The sequence below is a fragment of the Haliotis cracherodii genome, unplaced genomic scaffold, assembly GCF_022045235.1.
Source record: "Haliotis cracherodii isolate W230 unplaced genomic scaffold, xgHalCrac1.p SCAF_12, whole genome shotgun sequence".
NCBI classification, from domain to species: domain Eukaryota; kingdom Metazoa; phylum Mollusca; class Gastropoda; order Lepetellida; family Haliotidae; genus Haliotis; species Haliotis cracherodii.
In genome coordinates this window covers 30,633,961-30,651,892 of record NW_027266267.1, presented here as the reverse complement: position 1 = coordinate 30,651,892, position 17,932 = coordinate 30,633,961, and the positions used below count along the sequence as shown (strand labels likewise).

General features: G+C 42.4%; 1 pseudogene; it reads left to right on the top strand.

The window, feature by feature from the left end:
• The first annotated feature begins 8,140 nt into the window (after window positions 1-8,140).
• On the top strand, window positions 8,141-10,040 carry LOC139457775 (uncharacterized; annotated as a pseudogene).
• The last annotated feature ends 7,892 nt before the right edge of the window (window positions 10,041-17,932 follow it).

Below are 17,932 nucleotides of genomic sequence, written 5' to 3'. Positions count from 1 at the left end.
CAGTAGGGCCACAATAAATTAAATTTAAGATTTTCAGCCAAATATATTCGAAAATAGCGGATTTTTTTTTATAGATAATGTTTTGCTGAAAATCCCGGAAAATATGGGGAACCAAATTGTAATATATTAAGGCAAGGCTTGAGATTCTAAATAAGAATCTATCTATCTATCTATCTTAAGAGATATAGATTCTCAACTATTGTTTTCAGAAAATTATTTTTATCATATAATGGGTAGGTTTCTCGGCAGGATAAAGCCAACGGATAAAAACGATATCCGTTGGGGTCATATGCGGAAAGAGATGCAAATATCAAAGGTCAAGTAGGGACTACTTTCACTGTTTATAAACAAACATGGTGTCGCCCTCGTCATTCGCGGATCGAGTCAAAATTAACCATCAGCAATCTGGATAAACTACAGGGATAATTGCTATCATTATTAAGAACAGTCTGATATACTGAAAATCAGTGTCTAACTGTGACGTAGATAAGGCATTTTATAGATTTGGCAACTTTGGAGATATAAATTTCGAAACAATTTTCAGGGCACGAGGCCTAGCCAAGCGGGATCAGTAGCCATATCTGTGCTTGTAGACCTCAGCGGCTTGAAACCTTCTCAGAAAATTAAAATAGTTGGATTTGGCCGAAATATATGTGAATTGTTACCTTGTTGCGTTTTGTCGCTGTGTGTACATCTGACTACACTTCTTAACGTTATGACAGGACGGACCGACTGTCAATAAGGTCTGACCGTGGCCGTGACGTCTCAGAGACAGGGTTAGAGTAGCTTCCCTTTGACAAAGAGCAGTTATTCCAGCGATCAGACCGATGGATTGCCGCAAAAGGCAATTAAAAAAATTTGTTGTTTTGCGTTTATGTTGCTTCGCCACTGTATAAGAAACAGATTTCAGGTGGAACTATATTGGCTACTGTCACTGTCCGACTGACACGTCACTTACCCTCACTCTCCTACCCAGAGTTCCATGCTCGCTAAATACAATGTTTATTCCTAATGCAGGATATTTACTAGCCCCAAACACACTCTATTTATTTTGATATATCTAGAAATTACGAAAATGTTCTAAGCTTAGCAACTTTAATATTTAGGATATGTTACAATATTGCAATTTATACTGAGTCAAATTAAAAACTTCACATTTTTAAAAGTAATCCCATATATGATATACAACGGACAAATGTACCAGAAAAGGTAATTTTTAATCATTAATGTCCAAAGAAGGATTTTAATTAACGGTGGTAACCATAATTTGTTCCAAGCACCTACGGTATTCGGTAATAACACCAACAGTTTAAATCATAAGTCCCAAGCACGAGAATCTGATGGCACACAAGTTCAGTGGCGTGTATGGCCACCATGTGGGTTGATGACTGCCACACAACGCCTCCGCATGGACCTTGTGATGCTTGTGAACACATGATTGGGAAGACGACGCCATTGTTGCTGCAAAATGCTGCCAAGATCTTGCAAATTCTGTGGTTGGCTCTGGAGAGTGCGCAGACTTCTGCCAAGAGCATCCCAGACGTGTTCGATGGGATTGAGGTCGGGAGACCTTGACGGCCAGTCCATGACGTTGACTCCCGCATTCTGAAGGAAATTCCTTGTCAAAATTGCTGTGTGGGGTCTGGCATTGTCGTGTTGGAAGATCAAACCGGGTCCATGTGCTGCCATAAAAGGCATTGCCACAGAAAGCACCCCACACCATGACACTTCCGCCTCGAAATATGTCAACTTCCTGTACACAACACTGGGCGTAACGTTCATGACGGCGCCTCCACACCCTCGCCCTACCATCAGCAAATCGAAGATTAAATCGGGATTCATCACTGAAGACGACTTGATTCCAGTTCCTCTGAGTCCATCGTAAGTGTCGCTGTGCCCACAATTGGTTGATGTAGCAAAAATCGGTTACGGAGGTGACGTAAGACAATCTGAGGATCCTCTGCATGTGACGTCACACGTGGTCGACCTGGCCGAGGGCGATCAGCGGTGGTACCCGTTTGCTGTAGACGCGTCTGTAAATCATAAACAGTCTGTCTACTACAACCCATCGTCCTTGCGACTTCAGCTACGGACGTTCCCGTCTACAACATGCCGGTGGCACGTTCACGTTGCACATTTGAAAGGCGTGGCATGACAAATAGCCGTAAAGACTTTTGTTTTCTTGTGTTTTTCTTTTTTTGTTAATGACTGCTAACAGGTATGGCTGAAAACACGTGCGGTATTACGGCCACGTGACCAGTTGCACGTGAAAAACCTCTTTTGCCACTATAGTGCTGTGCACATGATTTTGATCGATTCACCTGCACAAAAACGGGTGTTATCTGACGACAATACGAGGCCATTACTGTTTAAATACACAATAAGGGCCCACAAGGATAACTGGTCAAAATGTTAAAATTTTAGGATTGGGAAGTTTTTAATTTGGTTAGGTATATATAGAGTGCTGAAATATAGGTCTATGTTTTTAATTGTTTTCAGAACCTTCATTATATTTGTTTATATTATATAGACTAGATAAGGATCGAGATCTTTCTAATTTTTATCAAACATGACAAATATTATCTCGGTAAGTTGTGAAGCGTTAGAAATCTAGGATAAGAATGGATGTTTTCATTAGTACGTTTTCACCTGAACCCAAACAACTCTCCGTCAGCACAACAAACATAAATGGAAATTATCAAAATCATTATTTCTGGTAAATTTGGTTGAGTAGACTTTCTTGAAATTGTGATTAAAACCCTTAAAATACATCACTGAATAAACTGAGAGGCAAAAGAAACGCCACCAAATTATATAATGGTCGTCAGTTTACAACAAATTTACGAATCATCCCGAACAGTTGGGAACACACAGCTGGAATGCGCCTTACCTTTTCCCTGTGAACATGTGCACGTGCTTCAGGTGATTTGCAAGAAAAGTGAATTTAATCACTCAAATGTGCACAAAGTTACCCGTATGAAATTCTGGTATCAAAATGACCAGGATTGTACTCTCTCATCACATGGAACCGTTTAAAACAACGAACATGCATGTCTCGACTAACCGCAGAGCAGAGGGAGAGAGCCATCGTTGTGTTGCAAATGGGAGCGACGCAGGAGCAAACTGGCAGTACTGCAGACAGGCCGCTGAGCGGAAGACCTAAGGTCACGACCCTACGGGAAGACCGTTATATTTACGGGTTCTTCACCTAATGTCTAGATTCCTAACTGTGACGTCATCATCCGCAAACAGCCTCGGACATCCAGTTAGCAGGAGAACCGTTGCTGGACGACTCCGCCTGTATGGTCTCCGTGCCTATCGACCTTTCAAGGGCATGGTGTTAACGTTTCTACACCGACGTCACAGACAGAAATTGGCGAAGAGTGCTCTTCAGCGACGAGCGACGATGGGCGGGTTCGAATCTACCGACTTGGCGAACGGACGGCACGTTATTGTGGCGTCAAAGAAATAGAGCCTTCTGGAGGTTGCAGTGTCATAGTCTGGTGTGGCATCTGCGGGGACCAGAAGGCAGATCAGGTCATCATCGACGGAAATCGTTACATTGATGCGGTTTTGCGGCCTGTGGTACTGCCATTCCTGCAACGACACCAACGGACGCTGTTTCAGCAGGAGGACGCCACCCTTCCAACAGTTCGAGTCACTAGCGACTTTTTGAACGCCAACAACGTGACCGTGACAGATCACCGGACATGTCGCCTGTAGAGCACCACTGGAACCAACTTGGACGCAGGATTCGAAACGTCAACAGTCAACATTGACAATGTTGTGCCTTGGCAATTGCCCTGCTGGAAGAATGGCGTAGAATCCCTAATCAGGATGTCAGATAGACTCGTGTAGTCAGTTCGACGTCGTGTTAGGGCCTGCATTGTTGTTGGAGGTGGTCACATCCGATACTGAGCCATGTGTGTAGCACGGGACTTTAAAAGAGATCGCCGTCGGGGTCATAATGTGTCAACAGTTCGGCTGAAGACAAGGCTTGTTTTGCTCGGTTAAAACCTTCCTGACATTGTGGTGTCCAGATCCACTCAGTGTTTTCTTTGAGCAGATTGTTGAGAGGATGAATCTTCGTCGATAGGTGGGAGATAAAATGTGCATAGTATTGCAGCATTCCGAGGAACGATCTGAGCTGGGTTCTGTTTGTTGGTTCCGGAGTTCGGGTAATAGCTTCAACCTTCTCTTGAACTGTATGCAATCCGTTTCGATCGATCACATGACCCAAATACTCAAAAATTTTGGGTTGTGCAAACTGGCATTTTCTTTTGCAAACCCTAATTCCAAAGTGTTCTAATCTCTCAAGGACTTGGTCAAGAAGTTGAACATGTTTTGTTGTCTTCCCTCCTAGTTCTATGTCATCTTGAAAGGTGACAGTTCTAGGTGTACCTTGCAGGATCTCTTCCATGATTTGTTGAAATATTGCTGGACAACTAGCGATGCCAAATGGCAGTCGATTGTAACAGTAAAGTCCTTTGTGGGTGTTGATTACAAGCAACTTCTTGGTTTCTTCTCTTACAGGGACTTGCTGATATGCTTTTGTCAGATCAATTATCGAGATTTCACTGCCTGCTAGAGTTGCAAACAAATCTGCCCCTTTTGGGAGGGGGTACTTTTCCACTTCAATCCACTGGTTTAAGGTAACTTTATAGACCCCACAGATTCTCACATCGTTTGATTTCTTAGGAACGACAACAATGGGTGTTTCCCAATCACTTGAGTTGACTTTGAAATCACTCCATCTTTCTCCAATTTGTCTAGCTATTTCTCCACTTTCTCTCTCAGGGCATATGGCACTGGTCTTGCTTTCATGAATATAGGCCTGGCATTGGGTTTCATTGTGACTTTAGCTTCCTTTCCTTTCACTGTTCCTAATCCATCAGCAAAAAATACTTGCATGGTTCTTTAACACTGTTGCAACTTCACTTTTTACATCGGAGTCGGTGTTGAAATTCACTGTGAACAGACTGTTCATGTCTAGATTTAGCTTGGATATCCAAAGTCTACCAATGATTGCCTATGTACCGGCCACATCAGCCACTAGGAAAGGTAACTTGTGAATGGTGCCATTGTATTCTACGTCCACTTCAGCCCGACCAATCAAAGGTATGGATTGACCCGAGTAAGTTTTCAGTACTGTCATAGGTTCAGAAAGTTCTACTTCAGACAGTTTTTCTGTGTATACCGAATATGGAATGATTGTGGTTGCTGACCCGTGTCAATTTCCATGGAGATCGGTTGTCTGTTTACACTGATGCCAACTTTCACCGCTTCGCGCTTCCCGTCTTTTCACTGTTGTGAAACAGTCCCAGTGTAACGGTATCACTGACATAATCATCTGTTTCTTCGTTTCCGTATCCATTTGGGATCGGGTTTTCTTCAACAAACTTCATTGAACTGGTTGACTTTAATCTACATTGCGATTGCAAATGGCCAATTTTGGTACAATCATTGCATCTAAAGTTCTTGTACCAACAATCTTCTGATCTATGATTAGTTTTGCCGCAGCGGTAACACTTCTGATTCAGTGACTGTGACCTTACATTTGTGTCATTCTGAGGTGAAGGACGCGATCCTTGCTTCCTGTTGGTTGACCTTTGGTGTGTGACCTTATTGATTTGAATTCCACCGATCTGTTCTTGAACAGTTTTCAAGTCGTGTGCATTTTTGTCGGCTAATTCCATAGCAATGGCAATGTCTTGAACTTTCTTAAGGTTAAGATCAACTTCTGACAATAATTTGCGTTGAATAGCTTCATTTCGTAACCCACAGACTAGTCTATCACGCAAGGCCTGCTCTAAGAAATTTCCAAAATGACATTTGTTTGCAAGACGCTGTAATTCTGCCACATATTCTGTGTTAATTTCGTCTATAGAATCGGAACCGTTCAGCAATTGCCAGTTTGGGGGATAGATGCGCAGACAAGGTTGCAACAATTTCCTCGTACGAAAGTGAATTAGGTTTCACCGGTGCAATGAAAGATTTCAACAACGTGAAAGTTTTAGGACTAATTGAAGCCAGTAGTGCCGATGTTTTACGGGTGTCCGGAATACCATTAGCATTACATATTTGCTCAAAACGTTCAATGTAAGTTTCAAAGTCACATTTACTATCATCAAATTCTTCCAAACGCCCAAACATATAAAGACATGTTTGATATTTGACTATAGATCAATGTGGCAATGTCGCAGGGCTGAGATAATATTGAAACGATCCCACCTTTGTGTTTCGGAATTCGTTATTTCCCAAGTTCCGCGAATTTCCATGAATATCCGTGAGAAAACATGCACAGCACAACACCACTAACTAAAATAACACATTTCCACAAAGTCATTGTATCCTCAGTTCACAAGGTACCACACTTCCGAGAATCCATTCTGTCCGATAACTTGGTTTCTGAATGTCCCGCGTTATTCCACTTATTCGTCCAAGATCATTTTCTTGTGGCTGTCTTATTCTTCAAAGTTTTTATCTCGTCGCCAGGTTGTAGTGTATAGGCCTAAGTATTTCTTCAGTAACTAGTACGTAATGATAACGAGATGCCTTTTAGTTAATGCCTGTTTACTTTGGAGCCCACGATGACAATAGGGCGCGTAAGTAGTGTAGTGGTCGGCCATGTCCGCCAAGTACAGCCGAAGTTTCCCGAGAGCCGCAGCCCGTACCAGGGCAGGAGGACACAGGAAACGAAAACCTCCCAGCCAATCAGCGAGCCGGGATCGCATGTGGGGAATCAGTCGAATTCAAAGCAAGCAAAGTAAGTAGGCGTCTTTCATGGCTTTTCACTTACCTTTGCTAAAGTAAAAGACTCACAATAGTGTCAACTAGTGCCACTGGTACTATTACCGCCGGGATAGTACCAACATCAGTTTACACTACAATGGCGCTGCGAACCAATTCATAAATCGGGTGTAAAAGTCCGACCAAGTGGACGGGTCGTCGCACCAGTCATTTTTTCCCATCCGCCATCTTGGATTGGAAAAACGTTACAAAAGTAGTTTTGTTGTCATTTCAAACAAATTCGAGATGAATTATTGTCGCATCTTGCCTCCAAGCTGCACTCGTCGTCTGCTCCGCGCACACGGAACGGCTGTCATTCAGAAATGTCAGCGAAAATCGCTGAATGTCAATCGGCGCACGTGGCTTTGTTAGTATACACAGCCAACCACGTGCGGCGAGCCCAGGTTACGCTGACATTTCGGTGTTGTGCTGTGATCATAATGCGGGATATTCAAACCACTCATGTTTTGGAATAACATGTGAGGTATTACTGGATTTCTACGGTGTGATTTCTGCGATTCTGGGAGTCGGATTATGTTCTATTCGCCTTCGAGTAACTCTGCAGAGGAACTCTATGAACATTGATTATTGATTGATTCACTAACATTACCAGGATCGGTGACCCAGCTGTTGTGTGAGATTCCACACATTGCTGGGATTTATAGCAAATTAATATTGAATTATTACATACTGGTCAACAGTGATTTTTAAAATTATTTTAGTATGTTATATTACATTACATGTGCAACTGACTGGGTTATAGCGAAATGTTAAACGGCACCTCAGCAAAACGGCACCTCGACTCAAGCGAAAACGGCACCTTATTTTTTTTTTACCTTGGTCAAATAAGTGATATTAAACTTACGTGGTAACTTGCAAACACCAATAATTGTGAGATGTTAAAACAAGTTTACATTAAAGTACACACAGAAATTTCAGATTTTAAATAAATGCAGTTAATATACAAAATATAAAAATATTCAAACAACTCAATTATTACTAATTTGGCCTTGGCACAAATACAGTGTATCAAAGGTTTTTATGTCTTTTTAAACGTAAAAGTGTAAACATATGAACAAAACAAACCAGGTGTTAGTAGATCAAGGTGAATGTCCATGAACTATGACATCTTGACAGGTGAAAACAGGTGCTTGAAACCCACGTGCATGTGATTTGTCAGTGGTTAGTGATTTGTGAAAACACTATACGCTTTGAAGTTGTGATGTATCGTCAAGTCACATTTAACTTTTCGGCCATTTTGAATCCGATTTTCGCGATATGTAACGAGAAATTACGGTACCTGCAGCTTTGATCTTCTGACAACACTGCTTTCGTTCGCTTGGACCGGAAAATGCTTCGTGTCAAGTTACCAAATGTAAGTAATAGCTCATATTCAGCAAACAACTACTTTTTAACCCGAGATCACTAATGTAACTTGATCAGCTCAAATAAAATGTCAATTGTAATAAATGCACACATTGTAAATTGACGGCACACCTGTCGTCTGCTTGTTTACGTTCATGGTGTAAATGTCACGTGATGAGACACGTGATGTGCTCGCCAAAATTTAAAACTATGGAAACAAATTAGGGTAATTTCTTATTGAAAACGTTATGCTTTTTGAGAACTTCTGTCTCTGGTGTTTTGGTGATATATAAAATAAACCTTTATTTTTACAGGTTTTGACCAATGGTGAACCAACCAGAAGAGGTCAATATAGGCAATATTTGTCTGCAGCCCTAGACAAGGCATATAATGCTGTTTTAGATGGAATGGCAATTAGGAAAGCTGCCACTACCTTTGCTGTTCCATTTGCTACACTGCATGACAGGATTAGTGGGAAGGTTTCTATTGAATGTAGTACCACTGGTAGAGAACCACTATTGTCCATGGAAGAAGAACAGGGACTTGTTTCACATATTGAAGCCATGGCAAATTTTGGGTATGGCTATACTAGGGCTGAGGTTACTACTATTGCCACAGACCTAGCAATATATGTTGGAAAGAAGTCAAAGGATGAACAACCCCTATCACTTCAGTGGTTCTATGGGTTTATGAAGCGATGGCCTGATCTGTCAGTGAAGAAGCCACGATCCCTTGAGATACAGAGAGCAAAAGCTACCTCAGAGACGATCACTCATTATTTTAATGAGCTTGGGCACATCATTGATAAGTACAACCTGAAGACATGCCCTCATCGTATTTATAATGTTGACGAAAAGGGACTTGTGGAGCATCATACCCCACCATCAGTTGTTAAATCGAGTCAGAGTATTCCAGCTGCAGTCACAACATCAAGATCAAGTAATACAACTGTTATAGGTTGCGGCAATGCGTCTGGTAGTTCTATACCACCGTATTCTGTATTCAAGGGCAAGAGGATGCGGGAAGAACTACTTTCAGGAAGTACCCCTAGAGCAGCAGGCACTGTAAGCGACTCTGGCTGGTCAAACACAGAGATTTTTCAACACTCTCTGACAGAGCATTTCCTGAAGCATGCTGTCGCCGCGTCTGCAGATAGTCCACTTCTTATTGTGTATGATGGTCATAGATCCCACGTATCTATTTCACTCATCGAATGGGCACGTCAACATCACATTATTTTGTTTGTACTGCCTGCACACACATCCCATGTTTTACAGCCAATGGATGTTGGTTGCTTTGGACCTTTTGCTAAAATTTACAACAACTTCTGTCATACGTATATGCGGGAAAATGCCACAAGTTCAGTTGATAAACATTCTGTTCGTGAACATGGTTGTAGAGCTTATAACCTGTCGCTGACACCAACAAATCTGCAATCCTCTTTCAGAAAATGTGGAGTCTATCCATTTGACAAGTCTACAATATCAACATTGCGCCATCAACAGTTTTTAAGTCGACTGAACCTTTGCTGCATCCTGATACCGGTGTTATTGATTCATGTGTGCCAGTTGGAGACAAGGTTGCCACTTCACCTACTGAGGGCAATGATGTAGCAGGATTCTTTAAAGACAAGACGACTGTACTTTTCAAGAAAGCTGTGCCTACTAAAAAGAGAAACGTTCTGAGCGCTGTTGTCGGGGGCAAGGCCATCTTTCTGAATAAAATTATTTCCCACCAGACTGTGAAATCGGCACCCCAAAAAAGAAAGCAAGCGCCTAAACCAAGTAAATCATTTAAAAAAACAACTACTGTCGCTGCAACGAATGCAAGTACTGGAACTTCACGGTCCAACTCGTATCAGGACGATATTTTTGATAGTGATGTGACAAGTGATGACGAACTCTGCTGCAAATGTAGCAAATTTGTACCTGATCAGGTGCGAGCTAATGTCTCACTGATCATAACAACCTGGGCACAATGTACCCACCCTACATGTCAGCACTGGACACATTTACGTTTCTGCACGCCAGTTCGTGTTGTGCGTCAACATTCTGAGTTTTGGTGTCCCTGTCTTGATGAGCCTGAAAAATAACTCCCTGCATCAACCTTGTAAATAATCTGGATATTTGTGACTTTTCATCGTTTTTTTTCAATATTAAAACAGAAAATGAATGTTTGATGGACAAAGATGTCATAAAACAACTGCGGACTGTTCTAATTCGGATTTTGACACAAGAGATCGTCCATATATGTCATCCCGGTTATGCGACAAGCCAACCAATCAAATGATCGAACTTGTGTGACATAGCTTTCTGGGTCACTTCTGTTGACAGTGTAGAGCAGGAAACGGGACCAGAAAGTGATGATCATTTTGCCCTAGGAAGAGGTATAGTCATATTATATATCAAATGAAAGCTTGAAACATATGGATTACAAAAATTCATGTCGTAATAAAAACGATGTGGACAGTTTTTTATATCAGGCATTTGAATGTTGGTAAATTTCGGTCAATTTTCTATGCTATTCCGAAATATAAAGACTGCAATACATACTTCATTGCTTGTAAATTATTTCATAGCGAATCATTATGATTTGATGGACACATAATCTTTAGAAATATAGATTCTGAAGAACAACTTGTACAGTAAGTCACGCAAATAGGTATTGTACTTAAGTATCAGTGTAAGCCAGTGCGAAGACAGTTAAAATTTAATAATTCCTTAACTACTAACATGGTTTTATCCATGTAGCTATAGTTACTACCCTTTATGGTATGTTATATTGTTTGACAATTTCGCGCAGTATAAACAATGATTTTAACAGTTTCAACAAGAAACCTTCACAGCGTTCACACAAGTCCATCAGCGTTGTTTGTGCATTTCTCCTGTACCCCACAAGAACATCATTCAACACATGTCAAATTATTTGTCTGCATGTGCATCTGGTGTGACAGATACCACTACACAGTGGCACACAAGGCTCTCAAGCAGCTCTGATGCATATTGACCTTCAAAGAAGTTCGGTACAAGCGACATGTTCACAGTTCTTGTCCACCCAAAGTATAAAGGACTTCCAAGGTCAGGCAGTGCTTCATGTAATTTCATCCAAATTTGTGTTTGCCACATCGAAAGTTTTACGTGCTGTTCAAAGCTGGACTCACAAGGATGAAGGAAAGAGAGGTCTGCATTTTTTCTCATGCACATCCTAGCTCTGATGAGGTTGAGGTCATGGTAAATGGGCTTCATTCTTTCTATGGGGTCATACAAATGTGCAGTAAGGCGTCTTGCAGCATTAGCAGCAGGTGGTTTTTTTCTTTTCCGCCCAGGTGGAACATCTCTGAATAGACGTCAGGGTTAGCCTTCAAAGCATTGTACACAGTCTTCTTCCCATTTCTGAAGAAGGCTGAAGTAGAGTCAAACCCAGCAAGAGCATGTACTGCTGGCAGAGCTTTGCAAAAGCTGAGCTGGACCTGTCTGCATATATCATGAACAGGGATCAACCTTCGTCTGTCTGTACTTCTTGATGCCATACCACCCTCAATCCAGAGCACACAAACGTTGGTGAGGCTTGAAAAGTAATGTATGCACAGAAAGGAAAGGAAAGGAAATACATGCAATGTAGAGTTTTTTTCATCATTGAGCCTCAGAGATCAGTCATTACATCGTGGTACGTCAGTGCTTTCTGCCTTTGACTTACGTGTATCTGTACATTGAAACAAAACCCTTGCCATTGAATGGAAAATATTTATCCCATCCACCGTTTCACAGTTAATATCCACATTGTCATAACCCTCTTGTATAAGCAATCCACCATCTGCAGGTGAGACAATGCCACTTGGTTTATAGATGCCATCTCTGTTTCTGTGTAATTCCGACTCGTCATGAACATTCTCAATTCAGAGTATCTTACACAGAGTCCATAGGAGTGCAGCGTATCTATTATGCTACGAGATCCAAATTCATGGTGCATTTGAATGGCTAGACCCAAATGAAAAGGGGTTGTTGTGTTTGTTGAGGCATAAACTAAACACTCTGCAAAAGCAACTGCCTTTCGATGTATGTCATCTGACGGCGTGTATAAAGCTGCATTCAACTCGAAAGCTTTTCTGTCTATCAACCATAGTACAAACTGCAACAAACTGTCAGTAACAACCTGTTTGGACGCCTCTTAAGAAACTCCACTGGAGGCTGGATAAGAATCCTTTCTTTTTGACTTGCATTATGTTGTGTCTCAAATCGTGACTGCATTTCTAAGAGTTTTTGTTTTCCTCATTGAAAGCCTCCCCATCATCATCATCATCATCATCATCATCATCATCACCACCATCATCATCATCATCATCATCATCATCATCATCACCACCACCATCATCATCATCATCATCATCAAACCTTGTCAAGTGTAGCTCCCCCTTGAGTATGTTCACTGTGTGGATTGCATCAGCCAGAGTTAACATGTTAACCCCTTGCCAGCAATCCTCTGCACTGATATTCTGTCGCCGAAAAAGGAACAGAGTCACATTTTAAGTTTCTCACTTTTGTAGTTGCTGTTGTTGGGGGACTGATTTGTTATGAGTTCATTATATCTTGCTGTGATCTTTGCCATTGATTGAGCTTTTCCTTCTGTGAAAAGATCGATTTCCACTAGTTTTGCAAAGACCTCATCATACAGATTTCTCAGAAATCGTGTCATCATCATCATTGTCATTCATATGTTGTACTTGATTGGCTGCTCTCAGAAATCTTTTCATACAAGTCTCATAATATAAACCTTCTTTGGCAATTAAATCTACATCTTTTATACTTCCAATTACATCCATGTCCCCCACTGCTACTGCTGCTGCATTTAGGTCACCAGCTCGTTCAAAAGACTGAATTGTGTGTAGTTTGTTGTTACCACGATGTTTTTTGAAGCCACTGATTAAACAAGACAACCACGTTATTGATTTGACAGATCTAGTGGACTGCCCGTTTGTACTTACAGTCGCCTGAGAAATAGTTTTTGGGAGTATTGCCTGTGTTGCATATTTGACATTTGATCATTTCAAGATCTGTGGTATGATGTCAGTGAATCATCATGCTTGACGTTTATGATGCGACTCAATACTACATCTTGACAACTGTGTGCAGCTAAGAATACACTTTTTGAACCATGGATTGGTCCTAATGTGATGTCCCCGTCCTGTCGCCCAAAAATCAGACACTGTTCGTGTACATCATTAAAAGAGAACTTGAGTCTTTTTCTCACTGGTGCCAGCTTAAGAGGGCTGGGGTCACTTGAATTGCAAGGTTCCTTCATTCATCTGTAAACAAATCATAAGTCTGTGCTTGTGTTTTTCTTACAGAAAATATTCAACTTGCTCTCTTTGTGTTTTCTAGAATTAGAACGTGTAAACCGACAGACGCCTTAGTAATCATCATTAGCGAGGAGGAAAGCAGTATTAACCTTTGGCAGCGCGACACGGTGTATGCCGTGTCTAGGCCTAATTCATACCACTAGCACCTTTGTTTTTGGCCTCATTACATCAGAAAAAAAATATATATTACACAACATTTGTCGTCATTACGATCATTTAGCCAAAATATTCAATTTATCCTCCTATTTAATACAGATGCACATGACAAGTGGCACGCTGCTATCAATGAAATGTATGGGAAGGCGTCTCCCGAAGCATATTCACTGTATATTTTAATAAATCTTTATAATTTGAATTTTTATTCGCTACATTACAAACATTAACTGTGTGATATGTCTTGCATGAGCAGTATTTACCTCATGAAATATTTCCTGTGACCATTGTGCGTTTGTGTTTACGTTTAGTGACAACAAGGGAGATCACTCCCAGCTGAGGGTGTATGGACAATTACTTTTATATATACAGACATGTCGGCATTTTCCGATGCATATTTTGTTCCAAATTTCTAGATTAACATCCATGTGAAATTCATTACGACAAATTTATTTTGAATCTACATAAATTAAACTTTACCAAAATGCATACAAAAGGTATACCTCTTTCAGGTGCATAATAATATATGTTTCAATGGGAAATCCGGGAATGTTTGCTCGGCTAGTGAGAGGGCGGCCATGCTGTGAGTGTCAATTTCAATGGAAATACGTGGATTTGGGAAATGTTTGTCATAAATAAACAAGTTCACAGGTAAGATATTTGAAAAAAAGATAATATGAATGTTACTATGAATATTCAGCGACTTTTCGTAAGTGATCGAAACATCCATGACACGAGGATACCTTTACTCAATTTAAGCTGAAACTGTATTGAAGAGGCCTAACATGGTGCTGTCAGATCACAACAAGTGAGGTTGTTACAAGGACAGTTATTGTGCATATTTCCCTTCGATATACTGTGGGAACACATGTTTTAATAGACCTAGGTGTATATTGAGGCTGAAGTGTGCCAATCATTGGTGTTCATTAAAAACATTGCCACAGACTTGAACATTTAACAACTACACAGCATTGTTCAACATTGAAGATATACATTGTCAGTTGATATCAGAAACTGAAGCCCCCCTGACACTTGCACGATTTTTGTCCCTGAATGCCGCGCAATGCGTGCCATTTCGGTGGTACGCAGCGGAGCGTGAAGCCGCGTTTGCGACCTGTTCGCGCACTGTACACGCATTAGTTACGCAATGTCTACGCAATGCACGGCCCAAAATCGGCCGCATTGGCACACATTGACATGCAATGGCACGAATTGTTTACATATAGGTTAAGTATTGTTTGCGCATTGTTCACGTCTTCCGTACCGCAATGTCCCGCAGTGTCACATATGACACGCATAGTTCCCGCTGTTTTCCCGCATCTCCACGCATTGCCCCGACGACTTCGCGCATGCGTGAAGTGTCGCTACAATCTTTGGTCACGCTTTGTCCCGCTTGGCGGCACGCTTCAAATCCCGCTGTTGGCGTATGTATATAAACTCCAAATAGAAGAGACGCTTCATTCCTCGACTCACTGTGAACGATACAACATGCTGAATACCAGATAATACCATAACAGAGAAGGTATCTATATCTGGCAGCTGCAGAACTATTACTTCTTGAAGAGCAGGAGAAAAGGCAGCAAGAGCAAGAGATGGTGGAGAAGTTAACCCCTCACCTTAAGAAGGAGACCACGTTCATGAGAAAACCGCTTGAAGTTTGACTCAAGCTGGCTGCCACCCTCCGCTTCCTAGCCACTGGAAATGCCTATCCAAGTCCACAGTACAGGTTCAGAGTTGAAGCAGGTACAATCTGCTAGTTCTTACCAGAGGTATCATTGAGGTCTACAAGGACGAAGTGCTCAGTTGACCCAAAACTCAAAGAGAGTGGAAGGAGGTTGATGAGATGTTCAGCTCCAGATGGAACTACCACAATTGTCTGGGGGCCCTGGACGGCAAGCAAGTTGCTATGAAGAAGCCACCCAAAGCAGGCTCCCTCTATTATAATTACAAGGGCTTCCACAGCATTGTACTCATAGCTGTTGCAGATGCTGGGTATAAGTTCTAGTATGTTGATGTTGGGGCAGAGGGTGGTGCCCCATTGAGCCAGTCCTTCTGTCTCTTGTCATACAACTGTGGGTAGTCTTTTACATATTCTGCTAATTTGTACCCTCATCTGTCCACTTATGCTCAGGAATTCCGTCCTTGGACACTCTGATTCTCTTCTTCTGTTTTACTGTGGGCTCTTCTTCACTTGACAGTTCTATTTAAAGCCCCATTCACATGGACAACATTTACTCATGTAAGCAAGTTTACTCATGGAGTATATTTACTCATGTTAGCAAAAGTATATTTACATTGCGTTCACATGAAGTTTATGCAAGTGGATTTTTATCATTTGAGACCATGTCACTGTTGAAGATAGTCAACCAGAGGCGAAAGAGAGACTTTCCATACTTTCTTAAGCCCCATTCACATGGACAAAATTTACTCATGTAAGTATATATACTCACGTAAGTAAAAGTGTCCATGTAAATGGGGCTTAAGTCTCTGTAAAAACTTCAAGTTGTGTCTATGGAACAACATACACACTTGAGCAGGAGGAAGGAGGAGAAAGATCCCTCTCCCTGTCTGCAATCTGTCCTCTTCCTGTCTTGCACTGGTCTTCCCATTCTTCTACGGACTTTCTCCTTGTCAGGCATGTTGTCCATTGCTGGCAAGTTGCAGAATGACCAGGCCCCGCTTACATACGCACTGACGCGAGTGCCGTCGTTGCTCATTGGTCGTGAACTACGCGCGAACAATGCGTAAACACTTAGTGAGCAGTTCGTGCATTGCGCGAATGGTTCGTGACGTGCACGTCCTATGTGTGAGCTGGGCGTTCCATGATTACGTGAACACCCTAACGATCACTCCGCGACACGCTCGAATGCGTGAACGCGGCGCTAACAGATGCGCCCACAACGTAGACAGTTCGTGACCCATGCGTGCCATGGTGTGTCAGAGCGTGTAGTGGATTCCCATGGCACGCATCATAGGCAGTGTTTGCGCCGAGTTCGTACAATGTTCACGCAAGTGGCGCGCACATGGCATGAAAATTGATGCGTGCCAAATTTTTGAACATTTTGAAATTCTCTCTACGACATGGCACGCACCACCGCACGCTTCACACACACTGCACGCTTGTTCCCGAAGACTTTAATCATTGGCACGCCGAAGTGCGAGCCATTGCGGGAACGAAAATCGTGCAAGTGTCAGGATGGCTTAAGAACTATAGTAGCAACTGATTTCTGCATGTACCATGGACACACCGCCGGAAACGCCAGCGGTTAACAGACCTACTTCATCTGCTAGTGTCTCGTCAGTGTCAGTGTCTCGGTACCGCCCAACAGTCAGGCTATAGGGAACAATACCAGTGGGAATTGGCCTCTCAAAGGCGGGAGCAAGAACGCAGAGCTATGGAGGAGGAATACCTACATAAATTACGCAGGGCAGAGGAAAAGAAAATGTGAGCAGAGGAAGAGAATGAGAGCAGAGGAAGAGAGAATGAAAGCAGAGGAAGAGAGAATGAAAGCAGAGGAAGAGAGAATGAGAGCAGAAGAAGAAATATCACGGTTACAGAACAAGCTTCACAGTGCCGAGAGGGGCAGGCTACAAGAATGTGATCAAGTACAACCTAAGGAAGCGGAGATACGAGGGCACCTGAGCATGGGGTCGAATCCAGGTGTGTATGACAGACCAGAGTTCTCCACGGACCGTAGATTTGAGAGAGATTTGAACTCAATCAACGATGTCATCTCCAACTATGAGGGAAGGGCCACTGGACCACCAGGCAAATTTGTACATCAACCCCCGATGGGGGATACCGGGCCACAACCTATGTTTCCCCACAACAGGCCATTGGATCAGCCAAGAATGGAACATCCGGAGAGCAGTGGGACTACACAGGCCAGTGAAGTTGACCACCAGAATATAGCGGTTAATATGGAAGCAGATATCCCTGGAGTAGATTACCGGACCCGAACGGTCGATGCCAACCAACAGAGACCACCATGAGTATGCTGCAACGTGAGGTCAGAAGAAAAGTTCAGATCGTAGGCCGAACAGATCCCCCCCAGGCCTGATCAAGATCATGAGCGAGGCGAGGCGATCAGAAGACCACGTCAGGGGAGCGGGTCTGAAGACCCCACCCGTTTCATATGGAGGGAAGGGGAGCTGGAGTGCTTTCCAGATCTAATTAGACACTTGGGCAAGGAATCACCGGTGGACTGATCAACAAAAGTTCGACACCCTTTGCCTCCAGGATGAGGCCCTTGGTTATTTTGCCATATG